The following is a 26634-nucleotide window of genomic DNA, read 5'->3' on the forward strand; positions in this document are numbered from 1 at the left end:
ATGGACGTGGAAAGCCTGATGGTGCTGTACAGGGACGACTCGGTGGAGGTGCACTACGCGGGGGGGTCCCTCTTGCTGCTGTCTCCTTGTTGCTTCGAGTACCTGTATGAAGCGGTGCTCCCTGCCTCTGCCCACCCCCTCCAGCTGGCAGAGGCCACCTGCCAGTGGGTTGCCTTCGTTGTCAGTGCCTATAGGGTACGTGGTGACGTTGTCAGGCCCTTTGCCCCGTGGAAGGGAAGATGGGGTCGGGAGGAGTGTGGCTTGTATTATTGTCTGCATCGGAGGCAAGCAGGTTTTAGAAAGCAGTCTTAATGAAGAGTACTTGAACTGTTGTTCAGGAGTAAATGAATCGCTGCTTAGGAAGTAGCATCTCTCGCCTGCTGCATTCTTGTGAAGCATGTAATGGGCCAGTTACGCAGAAACAGGGAGTCGCACAGAAGTCCTGTTACCTGTGCTACATAGGGGAGGGAAAAAAAACCCAACAAACAACAAAATTGTTGTTGCTCTGTGTAAAATGGAGGGAATTTCTTGGACTCTGCTCCAGAAAAGAGGAGGATGAAATCTGCTAAAATGTTTTTACTGCATAGAAAAACTCATGATATTCCAGGGGGCTTTAGATTTCTGGAACAAGTTTTCTTCTCATCTGTACGTACCTTCATGTATTATATCCCCAGAAAGAAAAAAGGTGAGTTTTACATATGTAATGCTTTTGTAAAATAAACGTCCCTAGTGGTCTGACAAAGTGGATTTACATAACTTTACATGCATGTGTATGAGTACAGGCCTTGAAGATCTACAGAGTACAGTTTGGCTAATGTGTTTGTCAACTTGATTAGAATACAGCCATTTTAAATTACAGTTTTAAATGTTACTTAGTCCTCTATTTATGCGTATCCTTTGCAGCCGAACACTAAAGAGTTCGCTTACTCCTAGTAAGACTAAAACCTAGGATTTTGTATATTTGATAGAATGAGCTATTTTATATATCGTCACTTTGCTGTACTTGAAACCTTTCAGGGAAGACTCAGCGAAATACGATGGTATTTTCCGAGAGGCTGTCAGGTTCAGAATCCCATTGTTTCCCCCTGTTAAGTACCTGTGTGAGTCTGTTACGAGGGCCTGAGAGATGACTGGGGCAGAGTGTCACTCTGTGGGAATGGCTACCCCAAGTCAGACTGAAGGTCCATCTAGCCCCCATTTACTGTTTCTAGGAGCTTTACTCCTCATCAGCATCCCTCTGGTGTTGCTGCTGAACGCATGTGAGTGTGTGCACTGTGGTGGAAGTATTTAGAAGCCTAATAAATCAGGTGAGTTTTAAGTTTTAAAACTTTTAGACTGACGTTTCATTAGCAACACACTTCATGCTAATGTTTAGTCGTTAAAAACAGTCAACCAGTATCACTACATACTTACAGCAGTTGGTCCTTAACAGTCATACCATATGTTCACTGCAAGTGTACAGCACCACAGAGCTGATGCACTGTCCTTAGCACTAGTGGGTAACCTTCCACCTTCCCCCTGGGCCAGGATCTTGTTCTTCAGGAAAATGGCTGAGTTTCTAGACATTCTAACTTTTAGCTTCCACCGTGACTACCTGCTTCAGGATGTTGAGGGATAACTTTCCCAAGCCACAGCAAGTGCCTTATCCTGTTGTTTGGCTTTTTTTCTTACCTTTTTTTTCCCCTTTGGTTTATCAGCTGCTGCTTTTCTTAAAGCAAAAGCAGTCTTTTTGTAGCTCTTGAGATTGTACTTCTTCAGTGACCAGTAATTTACTATCAGTTTATTGTTCTGTGGTCTCTTATTTTCAACCAGTGCCCACATTTTCAAGGCCTTTGCTATTTCCCCACACTTCAGCAGTCCATTATAACAAGATAACAGTTATCAAGCTCCAGTTTATTCAGCATGTTCTCATAACAAGTTGGTAATGAGCCTAATGGGCCAGCCTGGGGCTTTGCACAGTTAGCATAAGGCATAGTTAGCGTAAGACCTGTGGCCTGTTACTAGCTGTGACAATACTACTTTTACTGGGCCACTGAGTACAAAAACGCTTCTACAGTTATACTGTATTACTTTGTTTTGAATTCGAGCATAAGCAATCTAGTACTACAGTTTGCTTAGGCTCTGCTTTGGCCACACTAACCATCTACGTCTCTAGGCAGCTTGACAAGGGGGATCCTGTCAGTGGTGTGACCTGTGTAGAACTGCATATAGTAATCAGAATGCAGGTTAACCACAAATATATTCAGCGGTATAGTTCTATCTTCTGTTTTGCTCTTGTTCCTTTCCTAAAACTTCTAATATTTGATACACTACTTAAACTGCTACTGAACATAATGTTTTCATGGAACTGTCAATCATAACACCAAGATCTCATTCCTGGGTGGTGGTGGTGAGCTCAGAGTCCATCCTCTTATACGTAAATTAGGATTGCCTTTTCCCATTTATATCACATATTTATCTCCACTGAAATTTTATCTGCAGCCTTATTGTCTGCTCACTTGATTTTTTTTAAATTTTTTTTTAGGGTCCTTTTGCAATTCTTTATGGTAAATTTTTATCTTTAGTGCCCCAAATACCTTCAGCAGACTTTCTCACCTTGATAAATACACTAGTGCTGTCATATTTCATTTTTATTGGACTCCAGGCTTTTCCAGTGCTGGGCCGAAGTATGATCCTGGCTGAAACATATTTGATTAAAGGTCAGTCAAATGAGACAAAGCTGATTAAATTGAGATAAAACAAATGATGAGGAGTGTGAATAATATTTGGTTAATTTTTTTTCACACCTTATTTGAGAGGGTTTGCACTTCTGTTTATCCAGTGCTATACCTGGAGTCTTCAAATGAAAGCAAACTAAGGATATTTTCTGTGCAGTGATCAGACATAAGGACAATACAAAGGAAAATATCTCCTTTTGGGGCAGAACTTTTGTAGATGGCTAGAAAAGCATTCTCTATCTTGACAGAATTTTTCTAGTTTCAGCATGCGATTAGTGCATTTTCTAAACTATATCTAACTATATTTCCTCTTTGGGCAAAGCTTTAATCTGGGATTTGAGGTAGATGCAGTGCTTGTTTGGAGTAATTTGTTGAGAATCACCTGCTTCACTTCTACAGAAGGGGTAGCACAAGGGCATATGCTGTGAAAATGTTTGTTTGTTTTGAACAAAAGTGTTAATTGAAGCAGCAATCTGTACTTGAATATCACTGCAGTAAGATGAGGCTATTCTTTTGAGACTTTCCAAATGTTGTATTGTAAAAGTCTAAAATCTTTATTATATTTTAAATTCTTCTTCAGAAATATGCTCTATCCACATCCCGGTAATAGCTGTGCAACTTAATCTTTGGTGCTGGGGATTAATTAAGTTTACCCACATAGCTGCAAAATGTTTTCAATAAATTTCCGTTTTGGTAAGAACACATAAATACATGTTACATGCCATTTTTACAGGCTTATTTTAATTTTATAAATAGAAGATTTCAGAGCACGTGGCATCTTAACGTACACGATTTTAATGTGGACTTTCCATGAACTCTACTGATAACTGATATGATCAAGATAATTTAGGCTTTCTCTTCAGTGTTTCTTAAGAAGCAGTTGGAAACAGAAATATCTACTGTCTGTGGGCAGTTGTACCTGGTCAGTTGGCCATGTATCTTAATAGTTTATGAATGGATATTAAATGACAACCTTATTGCTAGATAGAATCCTGTTAGAACAGGAGGAAGTGGATATGAAGGTTAGATATTTTGCTTCCTCTTGAGTTCATGTATGCAAATAAACACAGAGTAAAGTTTCTTGCCATCACCTTGCAGAAGGACCAAATTAATTTAAATGTAAATCCTCCATTGTAATTTCTGGCAAGCATGTCGTTTTTATCTTGCAACACATTCCTATCCTTTTTCTTGTATTAATTCTTTTCAGGGATGTCTTAGAAGTTAGATGGCCTGACCCTGCTATGGCTGATCTGACAAGATGTATAGACAATGGCAGTATGAAGATCTTGTCAGTAGATGGTTATGCTCACCTTTACCTGTCAGAATTGCAGCAAGAATTTACAATAGAGTTCTTATGCAAAGTCAGCCACTCATCTGCAGCATCCTTATGCTCCTCTCAAAAGAACAGCAACTATCAAACCGGAGATCAGTATGGAAAACAAATAAAAATTCTGTTCCAGAAATGTCTTCGAAACAAACAAGAAAAGAGAATAAGAATGAACATGGTCATGCTGAAGGTAAATACAGAGAACCAACCAAACCAAAGGACCAAAGAGAGAGATGGAGTCCCTTTGTTTTACACAAATTGTTCTTCTGAATACACCTGGGTTACACAGCGTTGGTCTGTTTCCTTGTACCCAGAAGAATGGAAATACCCTTTGTCATCGGCATTAGTGTTGTCCCACAAGCGGGGTCCGGTACCCGGTGTGCAATAAGCCAATCTTGCACACAGAGCCGAGATATTTATTTAGCTCGTGTTTGCGCAAAGATGAGTGCTAGGTAGTAATTCCACAAAGCTAGCACACCACACAAAAGAACTACAGCGTATTTATATTGTTACATGATTAGTAAAAGCCTGCCTAAGTTCATGCTCATTGGTTAGTTGTGTTCAAATTAGCCTCGCTTGCTATGTAAATTAGCAGGCATGCTCCTTGCAGGTGTGGGGGGGCAAGTCTTTCCAGTCTTGAATTGAGTCGGTGGTCGCGATCTCCCCCTGCCGCCTTTACCTTTCCCCTAGTTACTGCAGTTTCTTGCTGACTTCTTGGTTTTTTGGCAATCATCTAGCCTCCAATGCCTTCTAGGGCAGGATGTTCCCCTTCTATCAGTCTTCTAGTTCTTCTTCAAGGGCATAGTCATTGTAAGGCATGCATTGTTTATACAAGGTAATCAGGCTAGTACAATGAAGGCTACAGTCTAGGATAGGTATTAACCCAAACATATGGCTACATTAGTGCACTATAACTTACATACTATTAAGAATGTAATGAAGACGTGAGAATAACAACCATACGTCTATAGGAGGTGATGTTTTAATAGACCCTGAAACACATGAAACAGTTTCTTGTTTACCTAAAGCTTTGCTGCTCAGCTGCAGAGCCCCATATTTACAAAGGTAATTTAAACTGTTTCCTACTGTCCTGGTTTTGGCAGGGATAGAGTTAATTTCCTTCCTAGTAGCTGCTACAGTGCTGTGTTTTGGATTTAGGATGAGAAAAAAGTTGATAACACACCGATGTTTTAGTTGTTGCTAGGTAATGCTTACACTAGCCAAGGACTTTTTGGTTTCCCATGCTCTACTGACTGAGAAGGCTGCAGGTGCACAAGAAGCTGGGAGGGAGCACAGCCAAACTGGCCAAAGAAACATTCCGTACCATGTGACGTCATGCTCAGTACATAAAGTGGGGAAAGCTGGCCGGGGGGGCTGCTGCTCGGGGACTGGCTGGGCATCGGTCGGCGGGTGGTGAGCAATTGTACTGTGCATCACTTGCTTTGTGTATTATTATTATCATCGTATTATTATTATCATCGTATTATTATTATCATCGTATTATTTCAATTATTAAACTGTTTTTATCTCAACCCACGAGTTTTTCTCACTTGTGCTCTTCCAATTCTCTCCCCCATCCCACCGGGGGCAGGGGGAGTGAGCGAGCGGCTGGGTGGTGCTCAGTTGCTGACTGAGGTTAAACCACGACAGTCCTTTTTGGCGCCCAACGTGGGGCACGAAGGGTTGAGATAATAACAGATTAACCGGAGTGTATTAAGGAACTTATATCTGTTAATAGTTGTGGGTCACAATGTTGGTTTCTCTGTTCTCGATATTGATTTGTATAATCTGCATCGTGCTCTTTTTCCTGCTGTACATGTTAAAGATTGGTGTTGGTTTTTGCAGTTTGCTGTGGTCTGCAGTGAGTAGTGATGTCTCGCTTGTGAGGTTTTTTTTTAGAACATTGACCTTGATGTTAGCGTGGTATGTAGGTTTCGCAATGAAGCCGTTACTGTACCACGGATACCATTTCGTGGAGACAACTAACAATTACAGTGACTTCTCTGAGAGTTTTTTTACAGAGGAAATACAGAATGGCAGTGTCACTACCTTCTTCTATGATGTTTCCTCCTTCATTACAGTAACTTTTCAGTATTTTGAACAGCCTTGGGTAGTTAAGATACTTCTATTGGTACTTCTTGGGAATATTGTTTCAGTTTTGTCTAAAGTTGGTAAGCAATTTAAGAATATCATCCAGAGATCTGCCCCAAGGCTGAATAATTATGAGTGGCAGGGTGTGTGGGACAAGATGGGCAAGTACCTAGGCCAATGGGCACCCCCAGTGTTTTGGAACTTCACCCCTGAGCAAGTGCGGAATCCTGAAAAGTTAGTAGAATATTTGGACAAAGTATGCTGTCACCCTGGCAACTCCAGAGAGATGCAGATCATTGCAACGTGCTGGGGCCTGGCCCATGCCTACCGAGCCCTGTTCAACACCATTCAGTACCCTCAAAGGGAAGAGAAGGTCTCTGGATCTGATGGTAAAACGACAGGCCCTGCGGCCTCTCAGACCCGGGTGACACTCCCTGTGGCTGAACCAAAGAACCAAATGCACAAATAGGAAAACTTTTACCTACAACAAATAGTGATACTGTAGGTAAACAAAAACTATTTTCCCATCGGAAGTCTGATTTTTACATCTCAACTATAACCAATAATGCTTCTTGCATTTATCTGTCTCCTACACATTTCTTAAAAAAAATTAATAAACCATTTTGTATTGTTGTTCTTTAATTAAAGGATTACAAAGAAAGTCAATTTTCCCTCCACCTCCTTCCTTCCTAGGAGTTATTTCCTCTGTCATCCACGTGAAGAGTATAACACTACTCTGAGCAAACTGGGGGAGAAGGCGGCAAGATGGTCAAACTACTAAGCTATGCTCTGGTTGAATAAATAAAGGCTGGTATTTTCCCCTTCTCCTGTGCAACAACAGCAGGTCAATCTGTAGGTGGGGGTGTACATTTTTGGGGAGGGGAGAGCAAGTAGCATGTATGTATATGTATGCTAGCAACACCAGCATAATCAAACTGTGAGGACTTGTGTTGCTGAGCAGAGCAAATTCCTGATAACAAGCAGAGTAGCAGGGCTCTAGCTATGGGGACCAGAAGCCAGTGAGGGCAAGGAGTGTCTACCTGAGATATGAGATCTGGAGGGCAGTGTTAAGAGAATTGTGGCTGGGGCCAACACAGATGGAGCTTGCGGAAGGTGCAAATGTTTTGGAGAGTATACAGAACAGACTGTTGTGGTCAAGGAAAGCTGGGTATATATGTTTGGAGCAGGCAAGAAGACAGGGATATGTGTACATGTGTGAATGAGGGAGCGGGAACAGGATACACCTAAACCACTGGAGAACCACTGAAAAAGAATGCCATAAACTGATAGTACTAATCCTATTGAAAAACTCTGTCCTAACAAGCAGTTCTGCAAATAGATGACGATCACATATGTTCCTTAACAGGAGCCAATTCACTTTTTTCTTTCATTAAAAAGTTTGACACTTGATTTTTTTTTTTTTTTTTTACAGCTGTATTGGGTTTGCGTGGCAAGGTTTTGGTAGTGGGGGGGGCTACAGGGGTGGCTTCTGTGAGAAGCTGCTAGAAGCTTCCCCCATGTCCGATAGAGCCAGTGCCAGCCAGCTCCAAGACAGACCCGCCGCTGGCCAAGGCTGAGCCAGTCAGTGACGGTGGTAGCGCCTCTGTGATAACATATTTAAGAAGGGGGGGAAACTGCTGCACAACAGCAGCCGGAAGAGAGGAGTGAGAATATGTGAGAGAAACAACTCTGCTGACACCAAGGTCGGTGAAGAAGGAGGGGGAGGAGGTGCTCCAGGCGCCAGAGCAGAGATTCCCCTGCAGCCTGTGGTGAAGACCATGGTGAGGCAGGCTGTCCCCCTGCAGCCCATGGAGGTCCATGGTGCAGCAGATATCTACCTGCAGCCCGTGGAGGACCCCATGCCAGAGCAGGTGGATGTGCCCAAAGGAGGCTGTGACCCCGTGGGAAGCCCGCACTGGAGCAGGCTCCTGGCAGGACCTGTGGACCCATGGAGAGAGGAGCCCACGCTAGAGCAGGTTTGCTGGCAGGACTTGTGACCCCATGGGGGAACCACGCTGGAGCAGTCCATTCCTGAAAAACTGCAGCCCGTGGGAAGGACTCACGTTGGAGAAGCTCATGGAGGACTGTCTCCCATGGGAGGGACCCCATGCTGGAGCAAGGGAAGAGTGTGAGGAGGCCTCCCCCCGAGGAGGAAGGAGCGGCAGAAACAATGTATGATGAACTGACCGCAACCCCCATTCCCTGTCCCCCTGTGCCACTCGGGGGGGAGGAGGTAGAGAATTTGGGAGTGAAGTTGAGCCCGGGAAGAAGGGAAGGGTGGGGGGAAGGTGTTTTAAGATTTAGTTTTTATTTTCTCATTATCCTACTCTGATTTGATTGGTAATAAATTAAACTAATTTCCTCAAGTTGAGTCTGTTTTGCCCATGACAGTAATTGCTGAGTGATCTCCCTGTCCTTATCTCAACCCATGAGCCTTTCATTATATTTTCTCTACTAGGATACCCGGATTATAAAGACAGAGTACTCATTTCTGTGATAACATTAAAAAGAACACTTTTGAAATAAAAATCCTTATATAAATGATGTATTCCCTAGCTTTGTTATGTTAAACGCACTGAAAAGCAGACTTTGAAGGACAGTATCAATTCTAACTGTCCAACTATCTGTCTTTTTGGGGAGCCAGGGAGATAGGATGTAGGCTTTGAAATTGTGGTCTATCTAAAAATGGATTCTTCCCAAGAGGTTGCTATTTCTGTGCAATACATTAAATCTTGGTAATCCTCCTTCTTACAGTTCTATCAGGTAAATTTTTATTCTAAATGGGCTTTTTATGAGTGTATTAGACTTCCTTTAAAAATGAATACTTCTAACAATGTTGACACATAATATTTTATGATTACATGATAAATGTAATGATTTACACATTATTGATTATAAGCCCCAGAAAATATAAAATGTTTCTTCTAGCTTATTTACATGTCTGTTTATTGTAGAATTATCCCCAAAACATGACTACTGGCATTGATCTTCATAGAAAAAAGCTCACTGAAGCATTCATTTGGAAAAGGTTAAAAAAAAGAGAAGCAAGCATGAATAATACATGAGCTTTGCACACAGATGAAAAAAAGTGGGTCAAGTTTAGATTCTGTTAACCATGACTGTGCCTCTTCTGAATGAACGTGCAGACACAAAGTATTTCCTGAAACACTGGAACTGTCATTTTCTTGGGGGTGACTTTATAATAAACAGTACATTTCTGAATAAATTCCATTTTAAGGAACAAATGGTGATATCCTCAAAAATGTTTCTTCTATATAGCCATCATGTCAGATTGGATTTTATTTAAAATTACCATAAAATCTCTATAAGAATCCAATCTGGGAAGAGCTGATGTAGCAACATACCCTTAAAAAGCACACCAGTATTCAGAGTCAAACTTACCCTGGGACTAGGAGGACATATTTTCCATTGCAGATGCCTTATTCCAGTAGGAAATGTGGTCTATGCCTCAGAGTTGAGCCTCTGTGCTTGCTGAATCCAGTCCATCCAGTCCAATGCAGGAAAGACCAAACACAGTTTGTTCCATACCTAAATAAATCAAACCAGGCAACAATAAGCACTGATACTACACAAAGCTCTACAAACTCTCTACCAAAACATACATGAAAACTGAACAATAATAAAAAATACAGAAGGAAGCAACGTCTTTTTAATGAATTCCCGAACAAATATAATTGAGCTAAAAGCAACTTCAGCTAGGGCTTAGAAGCTCTGTTAAAGAAAGCAGAAAAAAAAGTCAAGACCATAAAACAAGAGAAGGACAAAAAGATGGAACAAGATAATAATTAAAAGATAATAAAACCCTATGTCATAAAGTCAGAAAAGGGCACTTCCAGCCTTCTGTTTTAAGTAACTGCATTTCAAAATATACAGAAATCCATTTTAACAGATTTTTCCTTTTAACTGTGTGCCTGAAAGATTCTCACCTAATGAAACATACAGGAGTCACATTCAGGGATGTCTTTTTAATTTCATCTCATCAATTAGTGACCTTGGTATAGATAAACAGAGACCTATAAATTCAAATAGCAACAGAGGTCTGTGTCAGTTCTGTGGTAGGCTTACACCGCTTTACTATGAATATTATTAACATGTGCATAAAGTATACAGGAAAAGTATTACTACAGACTTAAAAAAAAAAAAAATCCAAAAATGAGTATGTTTTGGGAATTATGTACCATGAATGAAATAAAAGTAACAATATGTCCTGATTTCGGCTGGGATAGAGTTAATTTTCTTCCTAGTAGCTGGTATAGGGCTGTGTTTTGGATTTAGGATGAGAATAATGTTGATAACACGCTGATGTTTTAGTTGTTGCTAAGTAGTGCTTACACTAGTCAAGGACTTTTCAGCTTCCCATGTCCTGCCAGCGAGAAGCTGGGAGGGGGCACAGCCAGGACAGCTGACCCAAACTGGCCAAAGGGATATTCCATACCATATGACGTCATGCTCAGTATATAAAGTGGGGGGAGTTAGGGGTGGTGGTGGTGACTGCTGCTTGGGAACTGACTGGGCATCAGTCAGCAGGTGGTGAGCAATTGCATTGTGCATCACTTATTTTGTATATTCTTTTATCGTTGTTATTATTATTATTATTATTATTATTATTTTCCCTTCCTTTTCTGTCCTATTAAACTGTCTTTATCCCAACCCACGAATTTTACTTCCCCCCCCCCCCCCCCCCCCCCCCGATTCTCTCCCCCATCCCACTGGGGAGGGAAGGAGCGAGCAAATGGCTGTGTGGTGTTTAGCTGCCTGACAGGTTAAACCACAACACAATACCAACTGGAAAACAAGGACAATACGTGGATGGGTGTCTTTGAGCAAGAACAAAGAACATAAAGCAAAACCGTGGCTTCAGATTATCCTTAGTCAAGAGCCATGTCCATGGCATAACTGTTCTTTTTAAACAGTCTGTCTCTGCCGACTTTTATAGACAAAAATGACCACTGTCTGTGGAAAAATCAAGTCACATTCCCAGGTACAACAGCATAAGTATAAACGTTCTGCAGGTCAAAAGTGAAATCAGACTAGAAAAAGCAAGACTCTGTTCCACCAAAATAATCTCTGAAATTATTATTTTTAATATAAAATTAGAAATTGTACTTTTTTCTGAAAAAATCTTTTCAGAATGTTTACAAAATATTATTGCAATAAAGTGTCATAGGTTTTTCTATTCAATAAATCTCGGAAAGCATAGTTGTGGAGCTTACATTTTTGTTAAAACAGAAAACTGGGAAATAGATGTATTATACAAGAATGCTTAGAAAGCTAACTTCACAACTAAAGAGTATGGGTGGTCAGTACAGTTAATGTATTGAAGAAGAGATTTAGGTTGGGTTTACATAAAACGTGCACACAACAGTTGATATAACAACACTACTTAGAGTTGTGATTTCTTGTGATATTTTTATATCGGATAAAGCATTAAAGCACTGTCTCCACCTATACCCACAAAATGCAATTTTGTTGATATATTTAATTTCATTTAATGAAATTATAAAAATAATTTTAATAAGTGCACAGTTGACATTGTAAATTACTGACACAAGAAAATATTTAGATCAAAGCTGTAAATATGCATTTGGGGAAATACCTGACACTAAGAGGCCTTTCAACTCATGATGTAAGACCAAAGCAAAAATCTGATAGCTAAAATTAGCATTTAGAAATATTATCACTCCAAAATTTTTGCTCCAATTCTGCAAGAAGTTATCAGGTACATGAATACATATAGGAATTCAATGCATAAAATCCTATTGTCCATTTTATGCAAGAAGTCAAAAGATTGCAGTGGTCCTTTATAATTCTATAATCTCCTAAAAAAACGTTATTTGATATTGGATGTTAATTTATGTTAAAAATTTAATAAAATACAATTACCCTTTGTCCTGGTTTCGGCAGGGATAGAGTTAATTTCCTTCCTAGTAGCTGGTACAGTGCTGTGTTTTGGATTTAGGAGGAGAACAAAGTTGATAAGGCACCGATGTTCTAGTTGTTGCTAGGTAATGCTTACACTAGCCAAGGACTTTTTGGTTTCCCATGCTCTACTGACTGAGAAGGCTGGAGGTGCACAAGAAGCTGGGAGGGGGCACAGCCAAACTGGCCAAAGGGACATTCCATACCATGTGACGTCATGCTCAGTACATAAACTGGGGAAAGCTGGCCGGGGGGGCCGCTGCTCGGCGACTGGCTGGGCATCGGTCGGCGGGTGGTGAGCAATTGTACTGTGCATCACTTGCTTTGTGTATTATTATTATTATATTATTATCATTTTATTTCAATTATTAAACTGTTTTTTATCTCAACCCACGAGTTTTTTCTCACTTGTGCTCTTCCAATTCTCTCCTCCATCCCACCGGGGGCAGGGGGAGTGAGCGAGCAGCTGCGTGGTGCTTAGTTGCCGACTGAGATTAAACCACGACAGTCCTTTTTGGCGCCCAACGTGGGGCACGAAGGGTTTGAGATAATAACAGATTAACCGGAGTGTATTAAGGAACTTATATCTGTTAATAGTTGTGGGTCACAATGTTGGTTTCTCTGTTCTCGATATTGATTTGTATAATCTGCATCGTGCTCTTTTTCCTGCTGTACATGTTAAAGATTGGTGTTGGTTTTTGCAGTTTGCTGTGGTCTGCAGTGAATAGTGATGTCTCGCTTGTGAGGTTTGTTTTTAGAACATTGACCTTGATGTTAGCGTGGTATGTAGGTTTCGCAATGAAGCCGTTACTGTACCACGGATACCATTTCGTGGAGACAACTAACAATTACAGTGACTTCTCTGAGAGTTTTTTTACAGAGGAAATACAGAATGGCAGTGTCACTACCTTCTTCTATGATGTTTCCTCCTTCATTACAGTAACTTTTCAGTATTTTGAACAGCCTTGGGTAGTTAAGATACTTCTATTGGTACTTCTTGGGAATATTGTTTCAGTTTTGTCTAAAGTTGGTAAGCAATTTAAGAATATCATCCAGAGATCTGCCCCAAGGCTGAATAATTATGAGTGGCAGGGTGTGTGGGACAAGATGGGCAAGTACCTAGGCCAATGGGCACCCCCAGTGTTTTGGAACTTCACCCCTGAGCAAGTGCGGAATCCTGAAAAGTTAGTAGAATATTTGGACAAAGTATGCTGTCACCCTGGCAACTCCAGAGAGATGCAGATCATTGCAACGTGCTGGGGCCTGGCCCATGCCTACCGAGCCCTGTTCAACACCATTCAGTACCCTCAAAGGGAAGAGAAGGTCTCTGGCTCTGACAGTAAAACGACACACCCTGCGACCACTCAGACCCCGGCGACAGGCCCTGCAGCCACTCCGACCCCAGCAATGTGCACTGCAGCTACTCAGATTCCGGCAACAGGCCCTGCAGCCACTCCGACCCTGGCGACAGGCCCTGCGGCCACTCAGACACCAGCGACATGCACTGCGGCCACTCAGACCCTGGCAACAGGCCCTGCGGCTGAACCAAAGAGCCAGCCTGTGCCGGTATCAGTCGCCCCTGTACACAAGAAGAAATCTTGGAAGCGGAAGTCAGCTCGTTTAGTAAGGGAGGAAGAAGCTTCTTCTAAAAGGGGGCTGGAGGAAGAAGTGTAAGAGACAGACGACCCTGGAGAAGGGCCATCACGAGAACAGCAGGAGGAGAGCCGGCCGCTGATTGGGGAGGAAGAAGAGGAAGAAATCATAAATGAGGCAGTGACCACCCGACCTCTATCCCTGAGTGAGCTGCGAGATATACGAAAAGATTTCAGCCGTTGTCCAGGTGAGCATATTGTCACCTGGCTGCTCCGATGCTGGGATAATGGAGCCAGTAGCCTAGAATTAGAGGGTAGGGAAGCCAAGCAGCTGGGATCCCTTTCTAGGGAAGGGGGCATTGACAAAGCGATTGGAAAAGGGACACGAGTCCTCAGCCTTTGGAGGCGACTCTTGGCAAGCGTGAAGGAAAGGTATCCCTTTAAGGAAGATGTCATATGTCGCCCAGGCAAGTGGACCACCATGGAGAAGGGTATCCAGTTTCTGAGAGAATTAGCTGTGCTGGAGGTGATTTGTGATGACCTGAACAATGAACAACTATCCAAAGATCCAGACGAAGTCAAGTGCACACGACCCATGTGGTCGAAGTCTATAAGGAGCTCACCATCGTCATACGCCAATTCATTGGCAGTGATGACCTGGAAAGATGGAGAGGAACAAACAGTGGATGAATTGGCTAGTCAACTCCAGCAATATGAGGAAAGTCTCTCTTCCTCCCTCGTCTCGGCTGTGGAGAAACTGTCCCAGGAGATCCAGCAACTCAGAGAGGATAGGTCCTACTCCCCACCTGTACGGACCAGTATCTCGGCTATTAGGAGCCAGCGTTCTTTTGCTCAAGAGAGAGAATATAAAGGGTACACACCACGGGGCACCCTATGGTTTTATCTGCGTGACCACAGAGAGGACATGAGGAAGTGGGATGGAAAACCTACTGCAGCCCTAGGGGCACGGGTACGTGAATTGCAAGGGAAAACAATCACAGAAAGAGGTTCTTCCAGGAACATTGCTGCTCCAGTTTCCAGCGGGCAGTTCCCCAAAGAGAGTAGAAGGGCTGATTTTACTCCTGATGTTAATGAAGAAACTTCTGACTCGTACGTACAAGAAGTGAGAAATGAGTACTGTGATGGGGATTAGAGGGGCCCTGCCTCCAGCCAGGGGGAGGAAAGGGACAACCGGGTTTACTGGACTGTGTGGATTCGGTGGCCTGGCACATCGGACCCACAGGAGTATAAGGCTCTAGTGGACACTGGTGCACAGTGTACCCTAATGCCATCAATCTATATAGGGGCAGAACCCATCTGTATTTCTGGGGTGACGGGGGGATCCCAACAGCTAACTGTATTGGAAGCCGAAGTAAGTCTAACTGGGAATGAGTGGCAGAAGCACCCCATTGTGACGGGCCCAGAGGCTCCGTGCATCCTTGGCATAGACTACCTCAGGGGAGGGTATTTCAAAGACCCAAAAGGGTACCGTTGGGCTTTTGGTATAGCTGCCTTGGAGACAGAGGAAATTAAACAGCTGTCCACCTTGCCTGGTCTCTTGGAGGACCCTTCTGTTGTGGGGTTGCTGAAGGTCAAAGACCAACAGGTGCCAATCGCTACCACCACGGTGCACCAGCAGCAATATCGCACCAACCGAGACTCCTTGATTCCCATTCATGAGCTGATTCGTCGACTGGAGAGCCAAGGAGTGATCAGCAAGACTCGCTCACCCTTTAACAGTCCCATATGGCCAGTGCGGAAGTCTAATGGAGAGTGGAGACTGACAGTAGACTATCGTGGCCTAAATGAAGTCACGCCACTGCTGAGTGCTGCTGTGCCAGACATGCTAGAACTTCAATACGAATTGGAGTCAAAGGCAGCCAAGTGGTATGCCACAGTTGATATTGCTAATGCGTTTTTCTCAATCCCTTTGGCAGCAGAGTGCAGGCCACAGTTTGCTTTCACTTGGAGGGGCGTCCAGTACACCTGGAACCGACTGCCCCAGGGGTGGAAACACAGCCCTACCATTTGCCATGGTCTGATCCAGACTGCACTGGAGCAGGGTGGAGGTCCAGATCACCTGCAATACATTGATGATATCATTGTGTGGGACAACACAGCAGGAGAAGTTTTTGAGAAAGGGAAGGAAATAGTCCAAATCCTGCTGAAGGCCGGTTTTGCCATAAAACAAAGTAAGGTCAAGGGACCTGCACAGGAGATCCAGTTTTTAGGAATAAAATGGCAAGATGGACGTCGTCAGATCCCAATGGATGTGATCAACAAAATAACAGCCATGTCTCCACCAACTAGCAAAAAGGAAACACAAGCTTTCTTAGGCGTCGTGGGTTTTTGGAGAATGCATATTCCAAATTACAGTCTGATTGTAAACCCTCCCTATCAAGTGACCCGAAAGAAGAACGATTTCAAATGGGGCCCTGAGCAACGACAAGCCTTTGAACAAATTAAAGAGGAGATAGTTCATGCAGTAGCCCTGGGGCCAGTCCAGACAGGACAAGATGTAAAAAATGTGCTCTACACCACAGCCGGGGAGAACGGCCCTACCTGGAGCCTCTGGCAGAAAGCACCAGGGGAGACTCGAGGTCGACCCCTAGGGTTTTGGAGTCGGGGATACAGAGGATCCGAGGCCCACTATACTCCAGCTGAAAAGTGTGTGTGTGTGTGTGTGTGTAAAAAAAGGGGGTGGTGATTAATGAAAATGTACTGGAAAATGTGAGACTTGAGCATGACGCAGATGGTATAGAATAAGGGGTGGATATTGTCCTGGTTTCGGCAGGGACAGAGTTAATTTCCTTCCTAGTAGCTGGTACAATGCTGTGTTTTGGATTTAGGATGAGAACAAAGTTGATAATGCACCGATGTTTTAATTGTTGCTAGGTAATGCTTACACTAGCTAAGGACTTTTTGGTTTCCCATGCTCTACTGACTGAGAAGGCTGGAGGTGCACAAGAAGCTGGGAGGGGGCACAGCCAAACTGGCCAAAGGGACATTCCATACCATGTGACGTCATGCTCAGTACATAAACTGGGGAAAGCTGGCCGGGGGGGGCCGCTGCTCGGGGACTGGCTGGGCATCGGTCGGCGGGTGGTGAGCAATTGTACTGTGCATCACTTGCTTTGTGTATTATTATTATTGTTATCATATTATTATTATCATCATTTTATTTCAATTATTAAACTGTTTTTATCTCAACCCATGAGTTTTTCTCACTTGTGCTCTTCCAATTCTCTCCCCCATCCCACCGGGGGCAGGGGGAGTGAGCGAGCGGCTGCGTGGTGCTCAGTTGCCGACTGAGGTTAAACCACGACAACTACTTAGTTGTTAACATATGTTTTACAATTCTGCAATTCTGAACTTCAACCTCTAGCAAAATAACTGAATTCTAGGTATAAGAAATAAAAAATTTACTATCATATTCTTTTTTTATTAGGAACTTCTTGAAACATGAAATTTGTGAAACCAACATTCTGTATCCTACTGTAATGGATAAATAGTAATTAGTCCAGAGAAAAATAAAATTTATTTTCTGACATGCTGTATAAATATGTAAATGAAAAAGAGAATACTGAAAAAAAACACATGGGTTTGGGTTTGGTTTTTTGGGTTTTTTTGAGAAGATAATACTTCAGAGGTGGGCTGGTGACGCATATTCTCTGTCAGCATCCCTAAAAATAATTAAAAAACTTTTATAGGTTTGAGAAAATAAAGTTGGTAACTGATGTGGATAACTGAGGAATCAGAGGACACTGAAAATATGTGGCCTCTTTTCCTTTGAATACACGTGCATGCATCTGTTTTTGGTATAGAAATGTATTTCCATTTAGGATACAGAAATTATCATCAGCACAATTAATCTCTTCTGTCCCATAGCATAATGTTCAGTGGTCAGTAGTAGTGGTGCTTGCTTGCTTGCTGGTATGGAGGGATAGTAATGTCTTCTTACTTAGGTACCTAGAGCAATTCAGGAAAAAAATAAAATCAAGAGTTGGTTGTTATGTTTGCTGGGGGGGGGGTTCTAGTATTATAGTAGAAATGCTTCTTTGTTTTCAGGTGAGAAGTTTCTTTGCCATGGCTTTTACTCCATTTGTGTTTCTTAACTTTATCCTTTGCTTTTTCACCATTTATTAAATATATTTGTAAATTTAAAAGTTGGTGTGGTTTTTTTTTCTTCTGTCCTTAGATTTGAATATTTTTATTTTTAAAGCAGAATTAAGGGTCAACTTTGTACCCTTCGAATCTAGCCTTTAACTTTTGTTAGTCAAACTTTGTAGTTCATTACTGAATAACTATCTTCTCTGTCTATCTGATAAGAGAACTTCTTGGTCCATACTGAGTGCATAGAAACTGTGAATGTGTTTCTTCCCACAGAAGTAGGCTTAAAGGATACAACTGCATTTTCTACTTTTCAAGGAGATATTTATCTGTCTTCTGGGACAAATTTAAATGTGATTATAGTTGCTTTCTGGGAGGTCAGAAATTTCATATCTTGCAAGCTCTTAAATACTGTTTTCGTACTACAGTACCTATAAATAATTCATCTCCTTTCTGCTCTTTACTGCAGAGAGAAGAAAAGATGTGTTCGGTAAACAGTCTACCTCCTGATGTACCAGGAAATCCATACTCTATATCCTCCATTATTACTCAAGCAACCAAGTAACTTTATTTATCTTTATTATATTAATTCCTCTGACTTTTAAAGAACAGTAGTTAAAATTACACATAATACTTATTATGACATTAAGTATAAAAATTAAAGGAATTTATATTAGCACTAAGGTTGTCTATAAACTTACAGGACAAAAGTCACAACTGCTTAGAAGACTATAGTAAGTAAGTATGAAATGCTTAAGTTTTTTTTTCTCAATGCTTCAGTACTGCTACAAGACTAAACTATCATTAACTCATAATTATCATCTCTGCTGCTGGAAAATGGTATGTAGCTGAAGATTTATAAATCTTTGTGTTATAAGGATAATTATATGCGCTATAGGGAATAGGACCTAGTCTAGAGGGAAGAATGGTGAGTGTATCCTATAAACAAAGATCAGAAGGTATATATTTGGGAACCAAAACCATGCAGTGTTAAGGTATATTTGTGAAGCAGAAAAAAATTGCATGATGGAGAGAGCTGGTTGTGGTCTGGAAAAACAAGCGAATTGAAAAGCTGGAAGAGACACAAACAGCTGTAATGATGTAAGTAACCTTTCCTCAAGTTTCTAATGTATTTGTTTGGTTCTAGGTACCCTAGACAGGTGGATGAGAGATGTTGCCAGTTTTGCTGTATGAAAAGGTTATTCCCAGCATAGGAAGACTTGTGTACTCAGATCATAAAGTCCATGCTGCTTTTTGGGATGGGATGACCTTGAATATGGTCTGGGATTTCAGCGCTTGCTGTAGTAAGATCCAGGTAATTCATGGTTTAGAGGAATGACTGTTATTAAAATTCTTCATTAAAAACTAATGAGAAAACAAAACAAAAGTTTTGATACCTATAAAATGCAAACTGAAGTCTTTTGAGAGATTTATAACTTATAGCAGTTTTCTGCTGTGGCTTACTCTTGAGCTGGTATAGTAGCCGAAATGAAAATAGGGACTATCTGCAGATGCTACCATTAATGTATTGCCAGTATTTTAACCAGAAACAAGGAGGAAAAATATTTTAGTGCATAACTCATGCCTAGAGATAAATGAAACTTTATCCTTTTAAGAAGTCACTCATATTGGTAGATAAGGGAAGAGTGACTGACATCATCTACCTGGTCTTGTGCAAAGCATTTGATACTGTCCTGCACAACATCCTTGTCTCTAAAATGGAGAGACGTGGATTTGATGGGTGGACCACTCAGTGGATAAGGAATTGGCTGGATGGTCACATCCAGAGAGTTGTGGTCAATGGCTCGATGTCCGGGTGGAGACCAGTGATGAGTGGGGTCCCTCAGGGGTCTGTGTTGGGACCAGTATTATTTAACATCTTTGTCGGGGCCATGGACAGTGGGATTGAGTGCACCCTCAGCAAGTTTGTGGATGACACCAAGCTGAGTGGTGTGGTTGATACTCTAGAGGGATGGGATGCTATCCAGAGGGACCTTGACAGGCTAGAGAGATAGGCCCGTGCGAACCTCATGAAGTTCAACAAGGCCAAGTTGTGACGGTGTGCTCCCCTGCCCAACCTGACCTTTATCTCCTGTAACCCTGCTCAAGCGATAACTACCAGGGGCAGTCATTAATGGATGCTGCTAGTGATAGCTTCGTCCATTAACGAAGTGGATTCGGGAGCCAGATAACAACACGATAGCCCTTGGTTATTGTGAGAAATACGCCCACCTAACCACAGTTATCAGTATGCAAATATGACTATGAGTCAATCATCTTACCCCTATAAATAGTGAGCAGCCCAAGAGCCCTTTGAGCTCTCCTGCACGGCAGCGGGCTGCATGCCAGGATCTCCCCTTGAGTAGGGACGCCTCTCAAGGTTACTCCTCGAGGTTGAGAGATTCCTTGCTGCAACAGATACTCGGTAAGTGACTAATAGCATGCTAAACTTAGCTAAGATTTCAAAGTGATATAAAGGATTGATTGCGCATATATAATCCTGTAGACATGAACTGTTGACCAAGTCTGGGACTAGGATTGGATCCAGCTGCACCTAGACTCCTCTCTGAGTTCAGAAAGCAAGGGAGTCCTTTCTGAACCTCACGGCTCAACGGGAGGGTGTCCCTGACAGTTTTGTCTGACTCTGTCCTCTATGCAGTAAATAATCGTGTGCCTTGCCATCGAATCTTGTTCACTGTCGCATTTACCATTGAACTTTGTTAATTCACGCTTTAACTCACTGTTTTCTATCAATAAAGTATTGTTGCTTCTCTCTTACGAGTGAAGTGCAGTCTCACTCCATCCGTGACAAATGTGTAAGGTCCTGCACCTGGGTTGGGGCAATTCCAAACATGGATACAGGCTGGGCGATGAGTGGATTGAGAGCAGCCCTGTGGAGAAGGACTTGGGAGTATTGGTGGATGAAAAACTGAATATGAGCTGGCAATGTGCGCTCGCAGCCCAGAAATCCAACCGTATCCTGGGCTGCATCAAAAGAAGGGTGGCCAGCAGGTCAAGGGAGATGATTCTCCCCCTCTACTCCACTCTTGTGAGACCCCACCTGGAGTACTGTGTTCAGCTCTGGGGCCCTGTCCTGGTTTCAGCTGGGATAGAGTTAATTTTCTTCCTAGTAGCTGGCATAGTGCTGTGTTTTGGATTTAGGATGAGAATAATGTTGATAACACACTGATGTTTTAGTTGTTGCTAAGTAGTGCTTACACTAGTCAAGGACTTTTCAGCTTCCCATGCCCTGCCAGCGAGAAGCTGGGAGGGGGCACAGCCAGGACAGCTGACCCAAACTGGCCAAAGGGATATTCCATACCATATGACGTCATGCTCGGTATATAAACTGGGGGGAGTTGGGTGGTGGTGGTGACTGCTGCTCGGGAACTTTTATCATTATTATTTTCCCTTCCTTTTCTGTCCTATTAAACTGTCTTTATCTCAACCCATGAATTTTACTTCCCCCCCCTGGTTCTCTCCCCCATCCCACTGGGGGTGGGGGGGGAAGAGAGTGAACGGCTGTGTGGTGTTTAGCTGCCTGCCAGGTTAAACCACAACAGGCCCCCAGCATAAGACAGACATGGACCTGCTCAAGCTGGTCCAGAGGAGGGCCACAAAGATGATCGGGGGATCATCACCTCCCCTATGAGGACAGGTTGAGAGAGTTGGGGTTGTTCAGCCTGGAGAAGAGAAGGCTTCGGGGAGACCTTATTGCAGCCTTCCGGTACTTAAAGGGGGCCTACAGGAAAGATGGGGAGGGACTCTTTCTCAGGGAGTGTAGTAATAGGACAAGGGGTAATGGTTTTAAACTGAAAGAGGGTAGATTTAGATTAGATATTAGGAAGAAATTCTTTACTGTGAGGGTGGTGAGACACTGGAACAGGTTGCCCAGAGAAGTTGTGGATGCCCCCTCCCTGGAAGTGTTCAAGGCCAGGTTGGATGAGGCTTTGAGCAACCTGATCTAGTGGAAGGTATCCCTGCCCATGGCAGGGGGGTTGGAACTAGATGATCTTTAAGGTCCCTTCCAACCCAAACCATTCTCTGATTCTGTGATATTGATCAAAGAAGGGAGTGTGTGTGTGTGTGTGTTTTGTTATTTCAAATTATCTATAATTGAGCAAATGGATAGTGAAAAATTACTCAGAAAAGTAACCTTGCGTATATAGGATTTCATATACATTTTTAAATCTTAATATAGAAGTAAAAAGATTATGTTGATTTTTGCAAAATGGCCCTACAGAGAAAATTGTGTGGGATTCAAAGTTGACTGCTGCGTCTTTTGGCTTCTGTGTCTTTGCTTATTACCCTAAAGTGACAAGACACAAAAAAGATGTTAAAGTGTCTGTGGATATCTATTATAAACAATATAAATATGATATACTGTATCTTTCAACACAATGAATAACTTCATGATGTGAGCTAGCTCAAATCTTTATACTCACTAATGATAAAAGTAGGAAGAATTGAAAATTCTACAGGTTTGGAAACATTTCTACACATTTTTAGAAATAATTTATTATTGAATAGCACAAAATGAGTGTTGGGGCTGTGCCAGGTGTTCTTTCCCTCCCACATTTGTGATAGCAGACTACCAAATTCTATCCTTAGCAAAACACAAACTTTTAAGTGGAATGTTCACAGATACTTAATTCTTAAATTAGCAGATGATACTTGCCTTTTTTTTTTCTTCAAGACTGCAGCAGAAAATTAATACTTTTAATCCCCCCCTGCCCCTAAGGTAAATGAAGATGTAGGCTGGTGTAAGTTAACTACTCCTGATGGAGTACAGCAGCTAATACAAATAAGTCATCCTGGAATCTATGAAAGGTATTGATACCGAGTACAAAGGAATATTGAAGAGACATATGGTTCTCTTCACTGGACATAATGTAATCAAGCTTGACATACTCTGTGAATAGATAAGCCAAACATTCAGAAGGGGTATACTCTGTGCAGTAGGGGTATACTCTCTGAATAGATAAGCTAAACATTCAGTAGGACAGAAGACCTTGAAACTTTGTAGATAAGGAAGCGATGCTGAAGACAGCTAGTTTGTGAAGGTAAAAGTGTGCAAACCGAGCCAAAGAACAAACTGTGCATGCGCAAGAACTGAGTTCAGCTAGCGGTCACGGTGAGGAAGACTATCGATGACCACCAGAGGACCCTGAAAGACAATGGACATGGACAATGGACATAAGGGAGCATGCGTAAAGACTTTTACATATGTTAATGAAATAACATATGTTAACCATGTCTCAGAAATCTAATGAATATGTATATTTTGATTGTACTTAACTCCTATAGTTAAGCAGCTCGGTGTGCACATTAGGTGGAGCGATCCCCTGTGTGTCCGGCGCCACAATAAAGAATGCCTGCTTTCTAAAACTCCAAATTGAGTCAGAGTTTTTAATTTGCCGACTTACAGTAACAGTATAAGTAATTTAAACAATTTAAAGTTAAATATAAAAGAATTCTATGCAAATCCTTTTATATTAAGAAATGGTATTTACTGAAAATAATTTGGTGGAGGGGAACCAAACACATAATGATAAAAGCTACATCTTATATCTGGCAAAGATTCACGACCTGTATGACTCAGGACCACTGCATGCTGTGATTCCATTATAATTGTTACAGTAATGTCTTTTTAAAAAAAAAAATAACTAGAACTGCAACTTGGCACTTATATCACTGGATAAGAAAAAAAAAAAATCTTTGCCCTATATAGAGCTGGTACATAGAACTGGATAGCACTTGATCCAGTTTTTGCTTTATTGCAGATATTGACCTCTGCCTGCAGATTGCTTTCTCTAATCTGCTTGCTCTAATTACAGCCTCATTATGGGAATCATCAGAAGCTTTTACTGTGCTGCATTTTAGCAAGCAGATATTCACACACAAAAATTAACATTTGTACACTATTCATTACAAACCATATGGCTTTGTTACAATTTTCTATAACTGCATAGATTTAAATATGAAGGAGATTCTAGGAAAAAAAAAAGTGGGAATCAAAAAATGGTAAAGAAACCTAGAGAAAAAGCTAGTTTTTGAATCATGGCTTTTTCTTTCAGATCCAGGTGTATTGCTTTAATGCCTTCAATTTTTTGCTTGAATTACTAGAGTATATTTCTCATCTAAATAACTACTTTTTTGTGAATTTTCATGTTAACACAGTGTCCTGGTTTCGGCAGGGATAGAGTTAATTTCCTTCCTAGTAGCTGGTACAATGCTGTGTTTTGGATTTAGGATGAGAACAAAGTTGATAACACACTGATGTTTTAGTTGTTGCTAGGTAATGCTTACACTAGCCAAGGACTTTTTAGTTTTCCATGCTCTACTGACTGAGAAGGCTGGAGGTGCACAAGAAGCTGGGAGGGGGCACAGCCAAACTGGCCAAAGGGACATTCCATACCATGTGACGTCATGCGCAGTACATAAACTGGGGAAAGCTGGCCGGGGGGGCCGCTGCTCGGGGACTGGCTGGGCATCGGTCGGCGGGTGGTGAGCAATTGCACTGTGCATCACTTGCTTTGTGTGTTATTATTGTTATTATCATATTATTATTATCATCATTTTATTTCAATTATTAAACTGTTTTTATCTCAACCCATGAGTTTTTCTCACTTGTGCTCTTCCAATTCTCTCCCCCATCCCACCGGGGGCAGGGGGAGTGAGCGAGCGGCTGCGTGGTGCTCAGTTGCCAACTGAGGTTTAAACCACGACACATAGGTACATCAGAACAGCAATAGAATGGTGCAGAAGTTTGCGTGAATGGAAGGAGATTCCTGAATACACTGCATGCTCTGTAACTTAAGAAAATTGGTATTCATCTTTATCCTAAATAATTGACTACAAATAATGTTGAAAATAAAGCTCAAAAAGACTGTAAACTCTGAATTTTATAGACTGCATTTCCTAAGGGTCAAAAATGAAAACTGTAAATACATTTATTTTGTGTGGTTTCATATTTTTCTTATAGTGTTTAAAATGTTAGATAAGTTGAGTTCCAGGTGAAGCTTGTTTCACTGCGCTTCTGCCTGCCTTACTTAAAAATCAGAATTATGGTGACTTTGCCCAAGTAGGTTTAATGTTAGAGATAGTATCTTGCAAGGTGAAAAGGAGAAACTAGACTAAGAAATGAATCTTTTAACAGAACACCAAGCAGTTCAAAATAGTACTTTGAACTGTTAAATGACATTTGGATCTCTTGCTAATATATGTCCTTTTTAATACATGCTAGTGACTGAAGGTCTACTGACATCATATACAAACATAATCGGGAAATAAAAATGTGTTAATTGAAATCGATTACACAAGCACTTGTTATTCAAATTATAGCAGATTCAGTAGCTGATGAAATGAAAATTATATCTATAGTTATACATATATACAGCAAAGAGACTATTCTTAGCAGAGCCCTGATTTTTGGAAATATGATTGACAAATGGCAGCCATTGTCTAGTAATATGAAAGACAAAAAGCATTTTTTTCCACTTGGATTTTGCTCATCTAATTTTCACTATTGTCGGAAGCTATTAAAAATTAAAATCTGAAGTAGAAAAATACATTTGAGAACCTTTTTTAATACTAAATCGATTAATAATCTCTATTTTCTTGGACAGGTCTGCTGATGCTGAGCTTGAAAAAATACAGGGATTTAACTATCTTTTTGAAAGCTGTAAAGATTTTTCACTTTTATATTCCATAATTCATCTGCATATTCAAATCTGCATTTTTAGATCATCAAAGGCTCTCTATCCTGTTCTCGCCTTCTACTGTCTTACCCACTTCTTAAAATTAGCTTTTTAAGCCATTTTTTTCTCATTTATTATTTTTGTTTTATCACTTATCTTGTCCAACTTCTGTGTAACAGCACCAGAAACAAAAACAGTGTCAGAGTACAAAACTAAAATTAAAAAAAAAATCACAAAAAAAAAAGGAAGCCCTTTAATGGGTATTGCATCAGTTTTGCTAACACTCATCTACTAATCTGTTCTTGAAAGAGGGATGATGCAGTTGCCTTTGGTCTTGTTGCAGTACAATACCTTTTTGTTTATCGACTACCTCAGTATTGTTCCACTGTTCAGCCAGCTCAAAAAAGTGTGCAGCGCTGCATGTCTTTAAGCCAGTGTTCAATTTTATTAGCATGCTGTTAAACTGTGCAATGTGATATCAGATACTTTAAAAAGGAAACTAACTTTTGGATGAATTGAAGTCTTTGTAAAGACCTTTTCTAGAAATGTGTTAGATGTTTTAAGTAATATACTCTTTTTTTTTTTTTTTTAGTTTTATGTAATTACTATGCTATGAAATGTAAGACTTTGTAATGCAGAATGAGGAGTACAAATATAGAGAAGCATTTTTCTCATTATTAGGGGGAAGACTTCGATTTTTTTTCTTAACAAAATAACACTAGTTTTATTGGATAATAGCAGTGTTCTGGAAAGGACATCTGCAAAAAACAATCCATCTGGTATTATTGTCAGAAAAACAAAACGGGAGTGAGCTGGAAGAAATCAGTGAAGGGTGCATCTTGGAGGTTTTGGAAAAAAAACTTCTAAAGTAATTCAGGATATTGAATCTCTGCTTGCAGCTTCTGGGAAGTGAAGCGTCATAGCACGTGAAAACCTGTGTTACGTACCTTCATAGGAGCTGTCCCAGCCACGTCTGAAGAGGCTTTGAGGTGTAAGAGGAATAAGGGCTAAAGCTGTAGTTGAATGCCTTTTCAGACCAGCAAAGTGTTTAATTTGGCATTAAAATACCACAATTGTATAATGTGGATAGGCAAAAAGTATGGGCAAAATAATAGAGTACAGCTGTATAAATATGACAGGGCTGACCTGACAGTGCT

The 26634-nt window shown here is 41.3% G+C and overlaps 1 pseudogene; it reads left to right on the forward strand.

Moving 5' to 3' along the window:
• On the forward strand, positions 1–26390 carry LOC143172169 (uncharacterized protein C5orf34 homolog; annotated as a pseudogene).
• The last annotated feature ends 244 nt before the right edge of the window (positions 26391–26634 follow it).

This window comes from Aptenodytes patagonicus, chromosome W (assembly GCF_965638725.1).
Source record: "Aptenodytes patagonicus chromosome W, bAptPat1.pri.cur, whole genome shotgun sequence".
In the NCBI taxonomy this organism is placed as follows: domain Eukaryota; kingdom Metazoa; phylum Chordata; class Aves; order Sphenisciformes; family Spheniscidae; genus Aptenodytes; species Aptenodytes patagonicus.